Here is a 21,148-nt window from a genome sequence, read left to right as displayed (position 1 = left end):
TCTATGGGGACTTTTGATTTGCAAATACTCAGAAAAATAGAGCAAATTTTTTGGCGACCAAAATGCATGCGCAAAATACAGAAATGTGAATGAAACCACTGAAATCAATAAGTTCTATTTGCTGTGTATTGCGCACCAAATTTTACACGCGTAAACGCACCTGTGTGAAGCCGGCCTAAGCCAGAGGCCCCCGACCTTGTATACCTTGAGCCACATTCAACTCAACGATGGAGAGAAATCATTAGGCTAGGGCTACATGTCATCTTTGGGCGCAATGAGAGATTGCACCACGGCCTGCTACATCGAGCCTAGCGTAAAGTGAATGTGATCGAGTCATGTCTAGCAAATTGGCGCGACCCTTCAGTCATAGGAAATCCAAACCTGATGACCGCATTCACTTTACATTCAGATGTAGCGGGGCTTTAGTGCAATCTTTGGCCACACGACACATTGGACCAAAAGCCTCAATGTAGCCTTCATGTGGAGAAAGTGTTACTTCTAGTATTAAGTCATTGACTTTGTTTGGTGGTTAGTACCTGTCTACAATAATGTCAATTTCTAGTGCATTTGGTTACAACTCGGGGCTCCCCTGGTGAATTGATGTACGATGCGACATCTGATGCGATACCCGGGGACGTAGGAAGTGAACACAGATTTATTGGTATTGACACAATTTAGTCAGAGGGAACCCTATGTTCACAAATCTCAGAGTGAGTTATTATATCACAGACATAGCTTTATATATCGAGTAGACAGGCTTATCAAAAGCGAACACTTATTGGATCATCTTCACATAAAGACCAGGAAATATATATTTACCCGCTTTCGTGGTGTGTACAGCTCTGTCCTGTGGTATAGGTATGCCCTCTGCCCAGTACTTCTCTCCTGTGTCCCGTTAGGGATAGGCCAGAGAGGAAGATACTGGGGCCGTTCTTATCAGGACGCCAACCCCGCTTATAGGCAGGGGTTCCCCCATCTTCCTTACTAACTAAGAACAAGATTTCCCATCTGACCACAAGGGATCAGCTACCAGCCACATCGGGAGTAGCCCAAAAGCCAAACTGGTTGGTTGGTCCAGTGGGTCCACACTTTGTGTCCGTATTATAGATTTCCTTTCACTTACAGTAGGACATATTGATATGCCATCTGTCCATGTAGTTAACTCTGGCTTCCTATCAACCCTTTTCATGGCATGAGACCGGGGTACCCCTGATTCAAGCCTCAATCATAAAGTCCCTTGCTTTGGTCATTACTAGAGATGAGCGAACGCGTTCGTCCGAGCTTGCTATTCGTGCGAATATTAGGGTGTTCGGGATGTTCGTTATTCGTAACGAACACCATGCGGTGTTCTGGTAAATTAAACTTTCTTCCCTGAGACGTTAGCGCTTTTTTTTGGCCAACATAAAGACAGGGAAGGCATTACAACTTCCCCCTGCAACGTTTAAGCCCTATACCACCCCCCTGCTGTGAGTGGCTGGGGAGATAAGGTGTCACCCGAGTATTGAAATCTGCCCCTCCCGCTGCTCGCTATGGATGCATTCTATATGCGCTCAATGGGGCCAGCGGCAGCAGCGCTGACCCCATTGAGAACATATAGAAGACAAATCCTTCTTCTCTGGCACAGCTGTAACAGCTGTAGCAGAGAAGAACGATGTTTGCCCATTGAATTCAATGGAACCGGCAATACAGCCGACTCCACTGAATGCAATGGGCTGCCGGCGATCGCAGGATGAATGGTCGGAAAGGGGTTAAATATATAACCCCTTTCCTGCAATTCATCCAGAAATGTGTTACACTAAAAATATATACCGGCGTATAAGGCGACCGGGCGTATAAGACGACCCCCCAACTGTCACCTTATACGCCGGCAATACAGTGGAGCAAAGAATAAAAAGCATTACTTACGTTTTTAGATGATCTGCGGCGCTCCTGCAGGCTGTCACTCCCTCCTGGTCCACGGCAGACAAGCTTTCTCCACGAAAGACTTTAAATCCCTGCCTCCAGAAGCACATGTGCCTTCAGCCAATCACAGCCAATGACAATGATGTCATTGAATGGCTGTGATTGGCTGTGTTTCTGGAGGCGGGGATTTCAAGGCTTGAAATCCCCGCCTCCAGAAACACAGCCAATCACAGCCATTCAATGACATCATTGTCATTGGCTGTGATTGGCTGAAGGCACATGTGCTTCTGGAGGCAGGGATTTAAAGTCTTTCGTGGAGAAAGCTTGTCTGCCGTGGACCAGGAGGGAGTGACAGCCTGCAGGAGCGCCGCAGATCATCTAAAAACGTAAGTAATGCTTTTTATTCTTTGCTCCACTGTATTGCCGGCGTATAAGGTGACAGTTGGGGGGTCGTCTTATACGCCCCGTCGCCTTATACGCCGGTATATATTTTTAGTGTAACACATTTCTGGATGAATTGCAGGAAAGGGGTTATATATTTAACCCCTTTCCGACCATTCATCCTGCGATCGCCGGCAGCCCATTGCATTCAGTGGAACATGCTGTATTGCCGCTCCATTGAATTCAATGGGCAAACATCGTTCTTCTCTGCTACAGCTGTTACAGCTGTGCCAGAGGAGGACGATCTTTATGCTGACAGTGGGGGGGGGGGGGGGCACTCTTGCCGCTATTGTGGCTTAATAGTGGGACCTGTGAACTTGAGATGCAGCCCACCATGTAGCCCCTTGCCTGCCCTATCCGTCACTGTGTCATTCCCATCACTTTCCTGAATTGCCCAGATTTTCACACATGAAAACCTTAGCGAGCATCGGCGAAATACAAAAATGTTCCGGTCGCCCATTGACTTCAATGGGGTTCGTTGTTCGAAACGAACCCTCGAGCATCACGGGAAGTTCGTTACGAATAACGAACACCCGAACATTTTGGTGTTCGCTCATCTCTAGTCATTACACAAAACCAGAACATAGGTAGTCTTATCCTGCAATATCAAATACACTCCCTCTAAAGAACCTCACACCCCCTAACTAGTCGACGACCGATATTTTCGCCCATGCAAATGCTTTAAAAAAAATTGTTTAGCAATCGCAAAATTGAACAAGTGAACAACAATCAATCTGTGTAGAAGCGCGCAGCCATGCATGCGTATTCAAAAGAAAGGAGTTGATATGTGTGAGCTTTGTGTGTCTAGCAACACACCAAACTCGTGCAAGATCTGCACTTGTACAAATGTGGCCTTACTCAATCCTGTGTGCTTACAGTGTAATCCCATATAACTTCATAAATGAATCTTCCAACAGATGACATGTTAAACCAGTCAATCAACAATGCTTATATCTCCAGGTTTATTAGGATACAGGGAGTTTTCGGTAAGTGTGGTCATATGACTTGTAAGATCTCTTGTAGAAGCCAATGACTCCCTTAGATTATTTTGAGTTTTGGGAATATTCAGGTAAGAGAGTGGATCAGTGTAGTTGAGTGATTATTTCTGGGAACAGTAATGTTACCTGTAACTGGCAGATTCATTGTATTCCTCGGGAACATTATGGACTTCAAATAAGCATTTATCACACAAGGGAGTAGCCACTTGTCAGCAACCTTGAATGATGATGACACAGTAGCATAATAAACTGCGGACAAAATGCTGAATATTCCTCTTATGTGTTACATATAGTCATGTAATGAACACAGATGCAACAATTATCTTCCTACATTTAAAGGGTTTTTCTGCTGATCAAGCACATACAGTTGTGGCGGTGCTCGGTATTGCAGCTTAGTTCCATTCACTTAGTTCCAATCAGGAGGCTGGAATCGGCACATGTGACGGGGCGGAGCTACGCGATGACGCGTACAAGGGGCGAAGCCAGAACGCCGCTGCTGCCGAACCGAGCCGAAGGGAAAAGACCCATCTGCGCAAGCGCGTCTAATCGGGCGATTAGACGCTGAAGTTAGACGGCACCATGGCGACGGGGACGCTAGCAACGGAGCAGGTAAGTGAATAACTTCTGTATGGCTCATATTTAATGCACGATGTATATTACAAAGTGCATTAATATGGCCATACAGAAGTGTATACCCCCACTTGCTTTTGCGGGACAACCCCTTTAAAGCAGATCAGAAAGTATCCCTCTACTGCAGTGGTTCCCAAACCTTTTCAGCAATTGAGCCCTTTTTGAAGCAAAAGTTTCTTGTGGAGCCCCAAAGCAGGACAGAGGGAGTGGTTAGGGGAAGGGTTGGGGGAGGGGTTAGGAGCGTTTTTTATCACGATTTTTACCTCCGTCATTATAAAAAGGACAGGGACGTTTAAAAAAAAAACAGGGAGGAACGCTGGAGCGCTAGATGGGCAATGGATATACATTATATTTAAAATTAACATGCTGCAGGATTAAATCCCGCACCATGTGTCAATATTCACACGGGCTTTGTGCAGCTTTTTTCCACAGCACATGGATGAGATTTTCAAAATCTCATCTACTTTGCTGCTACATCTACTGTAAATTCCACAGCAAATCCACCCTGTGTAGTAATAGTGACCCCCTATATTGGTGCTCCCTGTAGTAATAGTGACCCCCTATATTGGTGGTCCCAGTAGTAATAGTGACCCCCTATATTGGTGGCCCCAGTAATAATAGTGACTCCCACAGTGGCCTCAGTAGCAATAGTGACTCCCACAGTGGCTTTATTAGTAATAGTGACTCCCACAGTGGTCTCAGTAGTAATAGTGACTCCCACAGTGGTCTCAATAATAATAGTGACTCCCGCAGTGCCCTCAGTAATAATAGTGAGTTCCACAGTGGCCTCAGTAGTAATAGTGACCCCACAGTGGCCTCAGTAGTTATAGTGACTCCCGCAGTGGTCTCAGTAATAATAGTGACTCCCACAGTGGCCTCATTAGTAATAGTGGCTCCCACAGTGGTCTCAGTAGTAATAGTGACTCCCACAGTGGACTCAATAATAATAGTGACTCCCGCAGTGCCCTCAGTAATAATAGTGACTTCCACAGTGGCCTCAGTAGTAATAGTGACCCCACAGTGGCCTCAGTAGTTATAGTGAGTCCTGCAGTGGTCTCAGTAATAATAATGACTCCCACAGTGGCCTCGGTAATAATAGTGAGTCCCGCAGAGGCCTCAGTAATCATAGTGACTCCCACAGTGGCCTCAGTAGTAATAGTGACCCCACAGTGGCCTTAGTAATAATAGTGACTCCCACAGTGGTCCCAGTAGTAATAGTGACTCCCGCAGTGGCCTCATTAATAATAGTGACTCCCACAGTGGCCTCAGTAATATTAGAAGAAACGAACGTTCAAATCACTAAAAATTGCATCCATCTACGGTGTGTGGGCTTTATAAATAAAAAAGACCAAAACAACTGGGGATTATCTTACAAACCCCAAGTACCAATATACCCCTGCCTCATACATTACCGGCTTTAAGCAGGACAAAAAAACTTCGTGGTCGCCGGTGACCAGATCACACAAACACCCACACACACAGCACAATTGGATGCCCATCTTTAGTGACGGTGTGGTTGGATGGTATTTACCACGCCCCTTACTTACTTTTTTTGTTTTTGTTGTTTTATGTGTTGTGCCCCTATATGTGCATTTTTAAAAAGTTCAAAATAAAAATTATATTTTTTAATTCAAGTCACCACTGTGAAAGGGCCAGTTATAATATTAACCCACCAGTAATAATATTAACCCCTCAGTAATATTAACCCCACAGTAGCCGCAGTAATATTAACCCGCTCAGTAATATAAACCCCACAGTAATAATATTAACTCCCACAGTAATATTAACCTCACAGTAATAATTTTAACACCTTCTGTAATATTATCCCCACAGTAGCCCCAGTAGTAATAGCTACCCAAACCATATACTTACCTCTTCCTTGTAGTCAACGCCGCTCCTCCTCTTTTTGGCTCTGATTCCGGGTGCACACTGACGTCAGTGTGTGAGTCTGCAACGTTTCCTCCATTGTCCTCTCCTGCGGAACTATGGAGGGGAGGACTTGGGAGATGAGGATCCCGGGTGCACACTGACGTCAGAGTGTGCACCGGGATTAGCGTCGCTCCAAGATTACCGGAGGGGAGCTGTGCCCCCCCCCCCCCGGCCGGTAATCACTGCAGTGGTGAGCAGCAGTCGGCACGTGTGCATAGGTTTGCAACCACAGCGGAGCTCCACAGAGAACAGTTTGGGAACCGCTGCTCTGCTGGGACCCCCAGCTATTAGCTATAATCTGTGGGGAAATCTGGTCATAAGTATTTAGTTTCCCTGTAGCACCACCGCAGGGTAAATGAAGAATTGCACAGTACCAATTCACATCAATGGGTTGTTTGTGTAACGCAGGACAGGACAGGTCCTCCAGAGTAAAAGACTCTCTCTGCAACCACTCTCCACTCTGGCTAAGTGATGAGAATCCTGAACATGGGACCCTCCCAACTCCCCCTGTATTAACTCAGAATTTCCTAATAGGGTATATAGAAATGGGTTTTCTAAACTAGAGAATCTCTTTAAAAGGGTTGTCCCACCAAATGAAGCTATTCCCTACCCACAGGAAAGGGGGTAACTAAATGATTGGTGGAGGTCCAACCACCGGGACTCCTAAAAATGGGGAACCTGAATGTCCCCAAATTAATGGAGTGGCAATCCATTACCCCATTCACTTTAATGGGACTGACAAATATTGCTGAGTTCAAGTGCTCATCTATCTCCTACTGTTCCACCAAAATGAATAGAGCATCAGTAAGCATGCTTAACCACTGCTTTATTCACCTTTGGGACCCCTATTTCTGGGATTGGTGGACTCCCAGCAATCAAACCTCCAATGGTCAGATAGTTATTCCCCATTCTGTAGATATGGTATATCTTAATTTGGTGAGACAACCCTTTTTTGTTACATTTCTAAGAAAGCCAGGCTTATTCTGTAAGACCAGGAAAATATGTGCACGTTTTTGCCAGAAAATGCATCAAGTGACGGCATATTGCTAGATTGTTCTAATGAGAGGGCATCATCTGCTAATTGTTATAATGAAGAGGTGGCTCTGTGGACACCGGCACTCCCACCCATTTGCTGTGCAAGTACATCAGCTCAGCCCCATTCACTTGCAGTCATAAAAAGGTTGAAAGCAACTAAATTCCTCCAGTAAATCCACTGTAATTACAACTGTTCTACTAAAACAGTATACTGAAGAATGAAGGATTTATAACAGTAATTATTCTGCCATTTGTCAGACATTGCGAGAACATGGGGGCATATGACATTTCTGCTACAGCTGGAGTGTAAAGGAGAATAGCGACAGCCATATGTAATTTAAATCCATCCAAGCATTGTTCCCATCATAGTACTGTATAGTTGGATGAAGCATAGCACCATTTGTTGTTTGGCATCATGCACTTGAGTAGGACATCAGGACAATCATATATCAGGATTTTGGTGTTACAGAATGTGGAGAGATTTTCCTGACTTAAAAGGAGGAGTGAAAGGCAAGGAATTGTACAAAATACTGAACTATGCACTACTCATCAATTAGACATCACCCCGTTGCAGCAGAGCACCCCACTCGGTCCACAGTGCTCTAGTCCCTGAAGTTCCTGCAGTGATCACATTGCTCACTTCACTGCCAATCATTGACACTTGACCAGACAATCCGATTACTCCCAACATCCACAGTTTTAACCCCTTTCTCTTGTAGCTCTTTTTGACTTTTTTTTTCTTCATTTTTTTCTTCCAGACTTTTAAAAAAAATCATAACTTTTTTATTTTTCTAGTGACGTAACTACATGAGGTTGTATTTTTCAATGGTGCCATTTAAAGTGCCATAAAATGTGTTGGAAAACTTTTAAAAATCTTTATATGGGGTGAAATGAAAAAAAAAGCAATTGCACTCCGGTTCGTCGAGTGCTGCAGTGATTGGCTAAGCCGCGGTGCTTGAGAACCAATTAGAGCCAGCACTTCCTGGAGGCAGGATTTTTTAACTGCCAGAGGAGAAGCGCGGTGGAGCGGACAGCGCCTGTTCAGTAATGTTTTTTTTTTTTTTAATGCATCTAGGGCTTATTTTAGGGCTTTTACAGTAGGATATCCTGCTGTAAAAGTTACATCGCACTGCACAAAAACCCAGATTTTGTACGATGTAACACAAAGGAAGGCTCCATTGCAGGGGCGTAACTATAGATGATGCAGGGGATGCAGTTGCACCTGGGCCCAAGAGCTTTGGGGGGCCCATAAGGCCTCTCTTCTCCATATAGGGAGCCCAGTACTATGAATAAAACATTATAGTTGGGGGCCCTGTTACAGGTTTTGCATTGGGGCCCAGGAGCTTCAAGTTACGCCTCTGCTCCATAGGGAAACATGGGCTACAAAACATCAAATCACATATACAGCACATGTCAGTAAGGGGTTAAGTGTATCACATTCCCTAATCTAACTCAACTAAATACCTAATTAATTAATCTAACTAATTATTATTCCTGGTAATATCAACCATATAAATGCTGAAGTCCACATTGCTGTTTATTAGGAAAGTGAAGACATTCGGACCTGGTGATTGGTGAACAATACTCCTACAAGTACTTTGCTATTTTTCGAAGGGATCTGTACTGTAGACTCTGCTGCTGTTAGATTGCTGCTCACATGATGTAAAAGTGGCAAAATTAGTGTAAAAAATTGATGTAAAATTTGTGCAAAAATATATAGCCCACATATTTATTTATTAATCACCCCTATGTATTTCTTCAACCTCAGATCCTCTACAGAGTGCTGTGAGTTTGAGGGCTTTACACAGAATCTTGGCTTATCCTAGTATTACACTCTTCTGGATAGTATGCTCAGATATTGTTCCTGGGAGTTGTTGGAACCATTCCTCCAGCCATAGGCGTACCGTCAGGGATCACAGGGGTTGCAATGGCAACTGGCCCCTGCTGTGAGGGAGCCTAGAGGCCGCCCTCCGCCATATACATATGCACATTCAGTGCATTACCGGCTGGTCATGCTGTCAGCAGCACCGCACCGATTATGCCGCCGACATTGTGATCAGCCGGAGAGGAAGCAGACACAGTGCAGAGGAGGAGGGAGGAGAAGGCAGGCAGCCACACGGCCAAGCAGAGAGTGGAGTACAGTGATGATATCATCATCATACTGCCCCTGCCTTCTGCTGTACAGCAGCTGCTTCTACTTGTCTTACTGCTCTGCTCACACAGAGAAGTGGTCCGGACGACGGGGTATGTGTGTATATGTATATGTGTGTATATATGTGTGTGTGTGTATATGTATGAATATGTTTGTATATATCTGTATGTGTGTACATATGTGTGTGTATATATGTGTATGTGTGTGTATTTTCTTTGCCTTCCTCTGGACCAACAAGGGGGTGGGGGAGAGGGGTTGAAACAGACTGAATTAGATGGACATTATCTTCGTTCAGCCTAACATACTATGTTACTATGTGTGTGTGTATATGTGTGTGTATGTATATGTGTCTATCTGTCTATCTCATATTTATCTCATATATATATATATAAATAATCTATCTATCTATCTATCTATCTATCTATTGCTTGTATATGCTGTATATAATTGCACACTTTACACACAATTTTAAAAAAGTGTATATTTTAATAGGGTATATTGAATACCGCATAAAGTATTTTTATGTGTTTTTCTTATTTGTGGTTCAAAAGTACAACAAAAACATGAACATACTCTAAGGCCACTTTTCCAGCATTTTTACCGCATTTTTATGATGGGCGAGGAGGTGCATTAAATAAAACAAACGCAAAAATAGAACAGACAGCTCTCGAAAATCGTGGCACTAGGAACACTGCATTCGAGCGCAGGTTTGCGTTACCCCATTAAAATCAATGTAAGCGTTGTACCATAGTTAGTACGGCGCCCGAGACGCCACACTAATAGCTGTAAAGAGTGGTGTGTGTGAGAGTGGTCTAGGGGCTACAAACAAATTTTCATGTAGTGCAGGAAATGAGTCATGTTTGGAAAGATTACACCAAGGGGCTAGATCACGTATCGAAATTCGTTTTGCAGCTGTATGTAGCACGTTCTATATATGGGTACAGGAACGGGGGAGTGGAGCCTGGGGGGAGGGGGCCCTGAGCAGAACTTTTGCCCCCGGGCCTCTGAGTCTTTAGGTATGCCCCTGCCTCTAGCTTAGGAGTTAGAGCTCTACGTGCTTCTACCACCACCGACACCACATTGGCCTTCACGTTCCACATCCTCTCTAGTTTTTTTTAAAGGCCCTGGTACTTCTCCAGCTTCTCATCCTCATCTCTTGATGCTGCTGTTATTTGGCACTGCTAAATCTATCATCACCACTGTCTTCTGGTCCTTGTCTGTTACCATAATGTCTGGTTGGCTGGCCAGTACCTGTTTGTCTGTCCATGTCTGGAAATCCCACAGGATCTTAGCCCTGTTATTCTCCACAACCTTCTGCCGGGTCTACCATTTGGATTTACTAATGAAAGATGAGAGGAAAAAACAGGCAGCAGAGCAAATCTATATACCAATGTTGTGGTTTGAGAATTTGCTTTTGTTTTTCTCCTCCCTTATTCTATATATGGGAGTGAGATTCATCGATTCTTGACGAGTCGGAGAGGATGCAGCCAGTCTACAAAATACCTTCACACCTTCCAAGGAGGACGTACAATAAATGTAGGAAAAATGCTCCACTTCTCTGCAAAGAGAACACACTAATGCTGGCTGTGTGTCCCCAGCTAAAAAACTGAGGAAGAGGCGCAATGGCTGCGAAACGGGTCTATTATTACATGCTGGATTAATTCTTAATAAAAACAGAGAAATTGAGCTTAAAAACATTTCTCATGTCTCCTTGAGAAAAGGGATATCACCTACAACCACATTTTTTCCTACATTTATTTCATCCCATTGGATTTGGAAGGGATTAGCCTATACGCTGTGCAGATTTTCCTGTACACAATGGCCGCTACTTGGTTGTGCCTATTAGTGTATGCTATTCCTGCTTGCATTTTGCATCCTGCTACTATGTGCCTAAGGTCTCTCTGCACAATCTGCACCTTGGAGCCTGTCTAATGTGGTAGATCCCTGCTACTATGGTAATTAGTGCCTGTTTTTGTGTTGGTATAATCAGTGTCTCAGTACTGTCTTTGAGACCAGCCTTCTCTACTTGCTGGTCCATTTGTTCTTCCTTCCATGTCTGCTGTTGCAGCTTCAGACATTGAACCCCCTCAATCAGATAATTACTGGATATAGACAGAAGTTCAAGAGTGAAACTACCATCAGTCACCTCCTCTACATGAATGACCGCAATCTGAATGCTAAGAGAGAACAAGACAGTGACTCACGGCTGTTCCACCCAACACAAATTTACAGTGAGGACATTGGGATGTCATTCGGACTGGAGAAGAGTGACTGAATGGTAGTAAAAAAAAGACAAGTTTGTTAAGATCGATAGGGTATAATTGCCAGCAGGACACATAGTGGATATGCAAACCAGCTACAAGTAACTTGGTATTCCACAATCTCATGGGAACTGATAGATAGATAGATAGATAGATAGATAGATAGATAGATAGATAGATAGATAGTTGGAATAGAAGATAATGGGGACCCTTGTTATGCAAATTGCTGCATTGTTTTAGTATATAAGTCATAAAGTGTACAATGCAAGAAGGTCCTTTTTTGTACAGGTATACAAAATCATAGAGTTCAAACTCCATACGCCCAAATGTATGACTTTGAGAGAGGCCGAACAATTGACATGTTTGAAATGGGGGCATCATATCATGAAATCTCCGGGAGGACTGGCTGTCGTGCAATGTCAGTACATTGAGAGGTTACTCGGTGCACACAAAGGCTCCAGTATTCGCAGACCTGGCACAAGTACATGCAAAAGGACAACGCCACATGAAGATCGCCAAATTGTGCGGATGGGAGTTGCTGATAGGCTGGCGATGGAAACACAGATAAGAGCAGTGGTTGTAGTCCGAGTCACCCAGCGAACAATTGTCATCTGATTGCTTGAGGCTGGGTTGCATTCTCGGCTCTCCGTGCAATGGGTTCAGGTAATTCGATTTCACTGCCAGCAATGAATAACCTGGTGTACACCCGGACACAACTGGATACATAAATGGAGAACAGTTGTATTTAGTGACGAGTCCTGATTCTATCTGAGGCAAAGTGATAGTTGTCGTCATATGTCAGCGTTTTGCAGATAGGGCCCACCGGGCTATGATTTTAGAGCACCACACAGGTTCAACCCCTGGAGTCAGGATGTGCGGGGCAATCAGTTATGGCAGCAGAATTGAGTTCATGGTTGTAGAAGGCGCAAAGACTGCTTGCCAGTATGTGGACAGAGCGGTACACCTTGTTGTTATACCCTTCATGACCACCCGTGCCAATACTGCAGCCATCACAAGACACACCTTGCAAGGCGTCACAGCCATGGAGTGGCTCACGCAGTTCCCTAGATTTATCCCCAATAGAGCATGTCTGGGACGCCATAGGTGGACGCATTATGTCACACGGCCACCCACCACAAACTGTACAACAGCTGACTGCACAAGTCATGCAGGCATGGAGAGAACCCAGCAAGATATCTGAACACTTATTCATTCAATGCCTGCATGGATCCAAGACTGTACAGGTGCTCATGGTGGGCACACTTCTTACTGAACCGGTACCGAACAGTAATAAACGTGGTCTGATTCATTTCAATTTGCTATCATTTATTCTGGTTATGATTGTACATATCTACCAGGTTTCATGAAATTTCACAGATAACAGTTAAGTGTAACACTATCACATCACACACACACACACACACACACATATGTATTTATAAAATTATTTTTCTCACCCCTGTGGGTGATATATGTCTTCCTCAGCCATGGGAGTTTGGCCTCATGCACACGGGCGAATTTGATTTGCGAAACCCGTGCGGGAGATCCGCAAATCAAGCCGCCCATAGGGAGACATGGGCGCCTGCAGAGCAGCTAAAAGCATGCGAATGTGGATCGCATGCGCGGAAAGAAATCGCAGCATGCTCTATTTTCTTGGAGTAAATGGAAGCTTTCTGACCTGCAGCTGTCACTGTGGACATGCCGCGGATCTGCGGAAAAGCAGGAGATTTTAAAAAAGGCACTGCGAATGTGCCAGGTGGGTCAGCTGGCGTGCCCGGATGCATCCGCCTTGCTGAAGATAGAAGATCCGGCCGCGGCGGAGGAGATCCGCGCTGGATCTGGTCAGGTAAGAACTTGTCTTTAATGCTCATGTCTGCGGGCACGCACGGATTTCACTGCGGGATTCAGCAGCGTAATCCGTGCGTGCCCGTGTGCATGAGGCCTTTAAGGGACAGAATCTTGGTTGTTGCTAGTATTACATTTAGGCACCCTAGCATCTCCCCTGACCCTCCTATCTATCGCACCTCTAGGAACCTCCAGTCCGTCCGCACTAAACAGTTTGCCGAAACTAGTTAGTCCTCCCTATCCCCTATTTCTCTCTTCCCCTGCCCTAACCTGGCAGCCGAACACTATCACACCACCCTCAGCCGTGCCCTGGATGAACTCGAGCCGTCAAACGCAGACCACGGCAACCTTGGCTCACATCCCAAACGCGCTTCATCCGGCGGCGCTCTAGGTGCGCCGAGCAGCTGTGGGGAAAGTCAAAGCTGCCGGCAGACTTCCTCCTCTTCAAATTCATGCTTAAAACTTAAAACCTAGCCCTTCACCATGCCAAACACGTTTATTTCACCTCCCTTGTCTCCTCACTATCCCACAACCCCAAACAACTCTTTGAGACCTTTCACTCCCTCCTCAGCCCCAAAGAACAGGCCCCTGCGACAGACCTGACTGCTGGAGAACTAGCTGCCTATTTCAAAGAAAAAATCGACAACATTCGAAAAGAAATCTCTGAAAGCTGCATGGTTAGCCCCGATCCCAGTTTCATCAGCACTGAATCCAGCACCTACTCACTATCTACATTAGAACCAACAACAGAGGAATAAGTCTCCAGGCTCCTTTCCGCTGCCCGCCCCACCACCTGCGCTAGCGACCCTCTCCCCTCTCACCTCCTCCGGTCCCTTTCCCCAGCTCTCATTACTCATTACTACAATCTGCAACCTCTCCCTAACCTCTGGCACTTTTCCCTCCTCATTTAAACACTCCATCATATCCCCGCTGCCTAAAAAACCAACCCTGGACTCAACTGATGCTGCCAACTACCGACCCATCTCAAACCTCCCCTTCATCTCCAAATTACTAGAACGCCTGGTCTACTCCCGCCTTACTCGCTTTCTCTCTGACAACTCACTCCTCGACCCCCTCCAGTCTGCTTTCCGCTCTCTACACTCGACCGAAACTGCTCTTACAAAAGTAACAAATGATCTGATGACTGCAATGTCGAGAGGTGATTACTCCCTACTAATCCTCCTTGACCTGTCTGCTGCATTTGGCACTGTCGACCATAATCTCCTTCTCAGTATGCTCCACTCTATTGGTCTAAAGGACACTGCTCTCTCCTGGTTCTCTTCCCACCTCTCTGACCGCTCTTTCAGTGTTTCCTTTGCTGGTTCTATCTCTGCTCCACTTCCTCTCGCTGTCGGGGTACCCCAGGGCTCGGTCCTTGGTCCCCTTCTCTTCTCTATCTACACAGCCCCAATTGGACAAACCATCAACAAATTTGGCCTCCAATACCATCTCTACGCTGATGACACCCAACTATACACCTCCTCTCGTGAGATCTCTGGACCATTCCTCCAAAATATCACTGACTGTCTGTCCGCTGTCTCTAACACTATGTCCTCCCTTTTTCTTAAACTAAACCTCTCTAAAACTGACCTCCTTGTCTTTCCACCTTCTAACCGACCTCCCCTCAACATCTCCATTCCAGTGTCTGGCACCATCATAACCCCCAGACAGCATGCCCGATGCCTTGGGGTCACACTGGACTCTGACCTCTCCTTTACCCCCCATATCCAATCTCTGGCCCAAACATGCCACATGCACCCCAGAAATATTGCTAAAATATGTCCGTTCCTAACCACGGACACGCTAAAGACGCTCGTGGTTGTCCTCATCCACTCCCAGCTTGAATACTGCAACTTGTTACTCATCGGCCTCCCCCGCACTAGACTCGCTCCACTCCAATCCATACTTAATGCCGCAGCTAGGTTCATTTTTCTATCCAGTTGTTACTCAGACACCTCTGCATTATGCCAGTCGCTGCATTGGTTGCCCATCCACTGCAGAACTAAATTTAAACTCCTCTACCTCACTCACAAAGCTCTGCATGGTGCTGTGCCAGCATACATCGCTTCCCTACTGTCAGTACACCACCCCGCCCGCTCACTCCGATCGGCTAACACACTCAGACTAAACACCCCTGTAATACGAACCTCACATGCTCGCCTACAGGACTTCACCAGAGCAGCACCCATCCTCTGGAATGCTCTACCCCAAGGCATCCGGACAATTCCCAATGCATGAAATTTCAGATGTGCCTTAAAAACGCACCTCTTCAGGGAAGCATACCAAATCTCCTGACCTAGTCCCTCACCCCTCCCTATGGTGCCCCACCCTGTTTGCTTTCTAATAAATGATCTGTACATGAAATTTCCTATTCCCCACCCCCTGCACCTCTTGTACCACCCCAACCCATTTGTGTCTAACCCAATGTACTTCACATTGTAATTGTTGTATTGTTTTGCATTTGTCCATGCCTGAAAGCACTGCGGAATAAGTTGGCGCTATACAAATAAAGATCATTATTATTATTACATTCATATATCATATGTATGATCAAACACATGAATGTAGCTTTTGTTGCTTTTTTTGATCTTGTTAGATAAATTCCAGATCTGGTTAATAGTTTTTGGAATATTGGCACTTAGTGTTAGACAGGTTGAGGAGACAGGCTTTGTAATATAAACCAGTGTTAGTGCATAGTTCATTACATGATATAGCATTGCAAAATAATAAAGCTCAAAAGTGTTCTTGGACCCCAATCAGTAACATCATGCCAAGTGATGCCAGCTGTCACCTTGGCTATTTAGCAGCTGAATGTTTGCAGATCTTTTCTTTTATCCAAAGCGCACCAATAAAAATGTTACAACAAAGAAGTATATTAGAGTCCATAATAGGAGAAACATTTCCATTCATTATAAGAATAATGTTATTTACTGACCCCTAGTGGTAATAGCTGATAATGAATTAAATTTACTGCTGATTCTCACTGCAATATCTTTTTTCAGGAATTCAAAAATGAACGACATAGTTCAGAATTGTGTTAAACCTCCATACCTTTTTTAACAACACCTGTGAATACATTTATCCCTATCTGCACGTATTAATGACAGGGGCGTCAAGCTTAGGGACATATTTGCATACAATACTGCACGATTCAGGAGTTATTAAGCCAGGGTTTTTTTCAGGATATGACAGTGATGACCCATTCATACAATAAGTCATCAATGTATGATTGTGAACACCCACTCGCCAGCTGAATGATAAAGCAATGTTGCCGCTGCCCTTTCACTGTAGTACCAGGCACAGTGACCTTCATATAAATATGGCTGTGCCAAGTGCTACAGCCTAGCCCACTCAAGTGAATAAGGCTCAGTGTAGTTGAACTGTAGTTAGGATTGCCACCTCTGTCTCAAACAAATACTATCCAAGGTAAAAGGGGTAAGGTTAAGGGCACAGCTTATCACAACATATGTTTTTAACTCCATTATTCTAGTTGTCCCCAACTAGTAGTTGTGCCCCCCTCAGTGTCCTCAATAGTGCGCCCAGTAGTGGCTCCAATAGTAAGTGTCCCCTTAGGTCCAATAATAATTGTGACTCTTTTAATGGTCCCGTAGTAATAGTGCCCCTTTAGTGGTCCCAGTAGTGATAGTGATCCTCTCAGTGACCCTGGTATTAATAATGCCCCACTTTATGGTTCCAGAAGTAATAGTGTTTTCGCCCTACTGGCGCCAGTAGTAATAGTGACCCTGTTAGTGGTTCCACTAGTAACAATGTCCTACATTATTGGCCAAAGTATTAATAGTGTCCCACTTAATGGTTACAGTAGTAATAATGTCCCCCTTACTGGCCCCCCTTAGTGACCCTGTTAGTGACTCCACTAGTAGCAATGTCCCACATTAGTGGCCGCAGTATTAACCCTTTGCAATTTAATTTTGGATTCAGGGTTTCCTAGGGGGCTTTCTCTTTCTGCCATAATACAATGGCACCATCTGCTGGCTAGAGCCAGTACCGCGGTATGGGACATGCTGGAGAGGCCCCGACAACACAGTGGCCAGTAATATACAGTAAGAATACCCTGCCGGACGTCTTATGACATCGGAGCTGTACAGCCTTCAATTAGAATGTCTGAAGATGTCAGACAGTGGATTGGAAAGGGTTAATAGTGTCCCGCTTAGCGGCACCAGTAGTAATAGGGTCCACTCTTTGTGCCTCCCCACCCTGAACTATTGGCAGGGCATTTACACCCTAGCACATACTTGATATAAAATGCCAAGCTCTGGGAGATGCGTCTAATGTGTCAGCAGACTTTGCCGGGGTAGTTAGTTGCTTCTTTCCCCTTCCGACACCGCTACAGGGTAAGGCTTCATTCACACGAGCGTATATCAGCCATGCTTTCACAGCCGGTAGATATACACTGCCCATCTGATGCATTGCTTTACAATGTATCAGTTCAGATGGGCGTATTCCCGCGGCTTTTACACTGGGCAGGAAAGATAGACCGGGAACTATCTTCCTATGGGAGCCTATGGGAGCTGCCGGAGAAGGGAGGTGGGAGGGAGTTTAGCAGCATGACTGCCAACGAGGGGACAGAAAGGGGGAGGCAGTTTAACAGAACTAAACTGTCTCCCCCCGCTCAATGGCATTCTGGGCTCAGCATTTATGCACTGGACCCGGGCTGTCTGAACGGGTGCACAAACAGCAGATTTGTGTGCCCCTTCACGCGATTTTCAGCCGCGCTATGGCCATGTAATGGCTGACCGAAAATCGCTACGCTCATGTGAAAGAGCCCTGAATGTGATATGACATTCAGCTATTCAGATTAATAGCTATACATGGATGGATGGCTTCACCGGAGCAAGAGCCATTGCTTTCCCAACTGGCTCCTAGATGGATCTTTGGAGCAGGGAGCTCCTTTTATAAAGTCCATATACCCGCAGGAGGTACTGAGATAAGACAAGTTACAACAACATTTATTTACAATGCTGGTATATCCTACTGAAATGTTTATGAAGAAGATGCATTTTAGAATATGTTTTGTAGCAGAGAACATTATTAACTAACAAAACATATAACAAACTTGATATTTAGATGGCAAACAACTAAAGGCTTGCAGCATTCTTCTATGTCCTTACACTGCCTCCTAGTGGTAAATTAGCAGTAAGAACCATCATGAAAATTCATTTCTTGTAGAAGGTTCTCTAAACCTTACAAGTGAGTTTTATTTACTTATCTACAATGGATTTATAATACAGAGGATGAGATAATTTGCAAATTAATCTGATCCCATTGTTGCCAGATTAACCCTCTAATGTCACCAGTGTGGTTTATATACATTTCTGCAGCATATACCATATGCCGCAGCAAAGTAAATATACTCTACATGGTCCTCTCCATGGCAGATCATGCACCATAGTATCAGTTTGACATTTAATGAGCCTGATCCTCATGAAGTGACATGAAATGATCAGCTCCCTATCACAAAATATGCATTTGGGCCATTGCCATAGAAACCGATTATGAACATGATCTTGACATGCTTGCTGTCCATTAAATTACCATTAGCTGGGATCTGCATAAAAAAGAATGCTGCGATAACACATATCATGTCCTACCAGCTTCCTTTAGACACAGAAAAAAATTGTAAAGTAAAAAATGGATAAATAAATAAAAATAATAAAAGTAATAAAAATCAATCAATAAATAAAAAAGTCTGTGCTAATGAAAAAAAATTCTAATCTTTCCTCAAATCCCTCAGCACCTACAGGGATGTTGTGACATTGATCCATTTTACATAGAAGTCATGGACAGATATTTATGTAATATCAAATCCAAACGATTTATTGCCGTTCACAGTTTTTTTCGGTTTAGACCTATTTACTTTTACACTTACTATGAAGAGTTCTACCCATGGGTGCCTTGTGTCCATTTACAGATCCTATATACCTCCTAAGGTCGCCTGCACAGGGGGTGGATTTTTACTGCGGAATCCGGAGTGGACGTCCATCTCCGGATTCCACAGCAATAACCCCCCATAGCATGCAATAGAAAAACAATTCTTCATGCACATGAGCAGAAACCAGTTGTGGTTTCGGCTAGCGGATGAAAAAATGAATGCTCCATTTTATTGCGGCTTCCATTAAAGTTGACATTGCAGATGGGCTGCAGATTTCGCGGGAAAAGCAGGACTTTAAAAAAAAATCTGTACTGGGCATGTCTGACTGCGAGTCGTGGGAAAAATCCGCGGTACAGGAAAGCCAGTTTATGGTACTTAAAGTTAAAGCCAGGTTCCCTTTAAGCCTCTTAGGTGTCTCCTGTGACTACTGGCTGGACCTAATTGACAGATTTGCAGAACAATCTGTGTTGCTCTCCAACAGCCTATGACAGTGCAATGTGATCCATTTAAACTCTTCTCTATAAATCATCTGTACCAGTTATTGAGTCCCTCTACCTGATCTACAGTCCTTCTGATATTGTTTGTCTCCCGTGTTCCTAACTTGGCTTGTTAGAATTCTCTCCTGAATTACTCTCTTGCTGATTCCTGGTTTTAACCTTGACTTGCCTAATACCCAGTTTGTCTGCTGTTCTTGTTTCTGTAATCCTCCTGGTCTCTGACCCTGCTTTGTACTTTGTACTGATTGTGAGTAGAGATAAGCGAGCCTACTCGGCCACGCCCCTTTTTTGCCCGAACACCGCGATTTTCGAGTACTTCCGTACTCGGGCGAAAAGATTTGGGGGGTGCCGTGGGTGAGTGGGGGGTTGCAGCGGAGAGTGGGGGGGAGAGAGAGGGCTCCCCCCTGTTCCCCGCTGCTACCGCCCGCTCCGCCACGCCTCCCCCCGGAACCCCCCGAATCTTTTCACCCGAGTACTGAAGTACTCGAAAATCGCGGTGCTCGATCGAGTAATTACTCGAAACGAGTAGGTTCGCTCATCTCTAATTGTGAGTAATCTTTTAGCCAACTTATTCTGACTTTCCAGTATGGACCTTTTAACTTTGCACCTACTTGCTCCATCAATCAGCAGCTACTCTGGTGATGTACCCTAGAGGTTTCTAGCAGCAAACACTGTATCCTAATTGGAGGGGTTAAAGCGTAAACAACCTGTGATCCCTAGGTTAGCTAGAATAGCTTTCACTAAGCATGATTATGGGTGTGCACTTGCAGGACACACATTTTTTCTGACAATTACCTGACAAACACATTGCACCTCTAATAACTATTTTTTTTCCTTTAGTATAAACACTCAATAGGGTATAAATTTTATATCAGTGGGGTCTGACCGCATTATAACCAGTGTGTCATGTCCATGTGGCACACAAGCACCACGCTCAGCACGGACGCAGGGTGGCATTCACAACCACTGCAGTTGAATATACCATGCACTGTAAAACAGTGTGCACAACACTATGCTGAACAGAAGCACCACTCCAGGGAGAAGGAAGCCTGGCCCTAGACTAGCAGAAAGGTGAAGGGTCCCTGCCTAGAAGTGAAATAATCACCTCGATAGAGGCGGGCCCATGGTCTTCTTCCTGGGCCCTGACTTTCCCTAGAGAGACCCTTCGAGAGATGAACCGAACAGCAAAGCAAAAGAGAAATGAAAACAGAAATACGACTGAAAAGAAAACCGCAGGAACTTATCTGGACCTAGCAGTTCACTCAGCACAGAGGAACTCCAATCTCCACTACTCCTCTTTGGAGCTGAATAAGCAGCACTGATCACAAGGAGGGGTGAGAATATAAAGCTACTCCACACCTGAGGACTAGCATAGCAATTGGAGAAGCACACCTCCAACCTTCTCCTAGGCATGACTAATCCAGCATGCATCATGCAGCAAAGAGAGACAGCACCAGCAATCTCTGCACATGGAGCATTAACCCCTGTCCTGCATAACAAGGCGACAGGTCTTGGCCTGCGCCGAGGCCACCATGCCATAACGCTGTCGCGACTGACAAGCCGCAACA

The sequence above is a fragment of the Eleutherodactylus coqui genome, chromosome 2 (assembly GCF_035609145.1).
Source record: "Eleutherodactylus coqui strain aEleCoq1 chromosome 2, aEleCoq1.hap1, whole genome shotgun sequence".
In the NCBI taxonomy this organism is placed as follows: domain Eukaryota; kingdom Metazoa; phylum Chordata; class Amphibia; order Anura; family Eleutherodactylidae; genus Eleutherodactylus; species Eleutherodactylus coqui.
Note: the sequence above shows the minus strand (reverse complement) of the source record.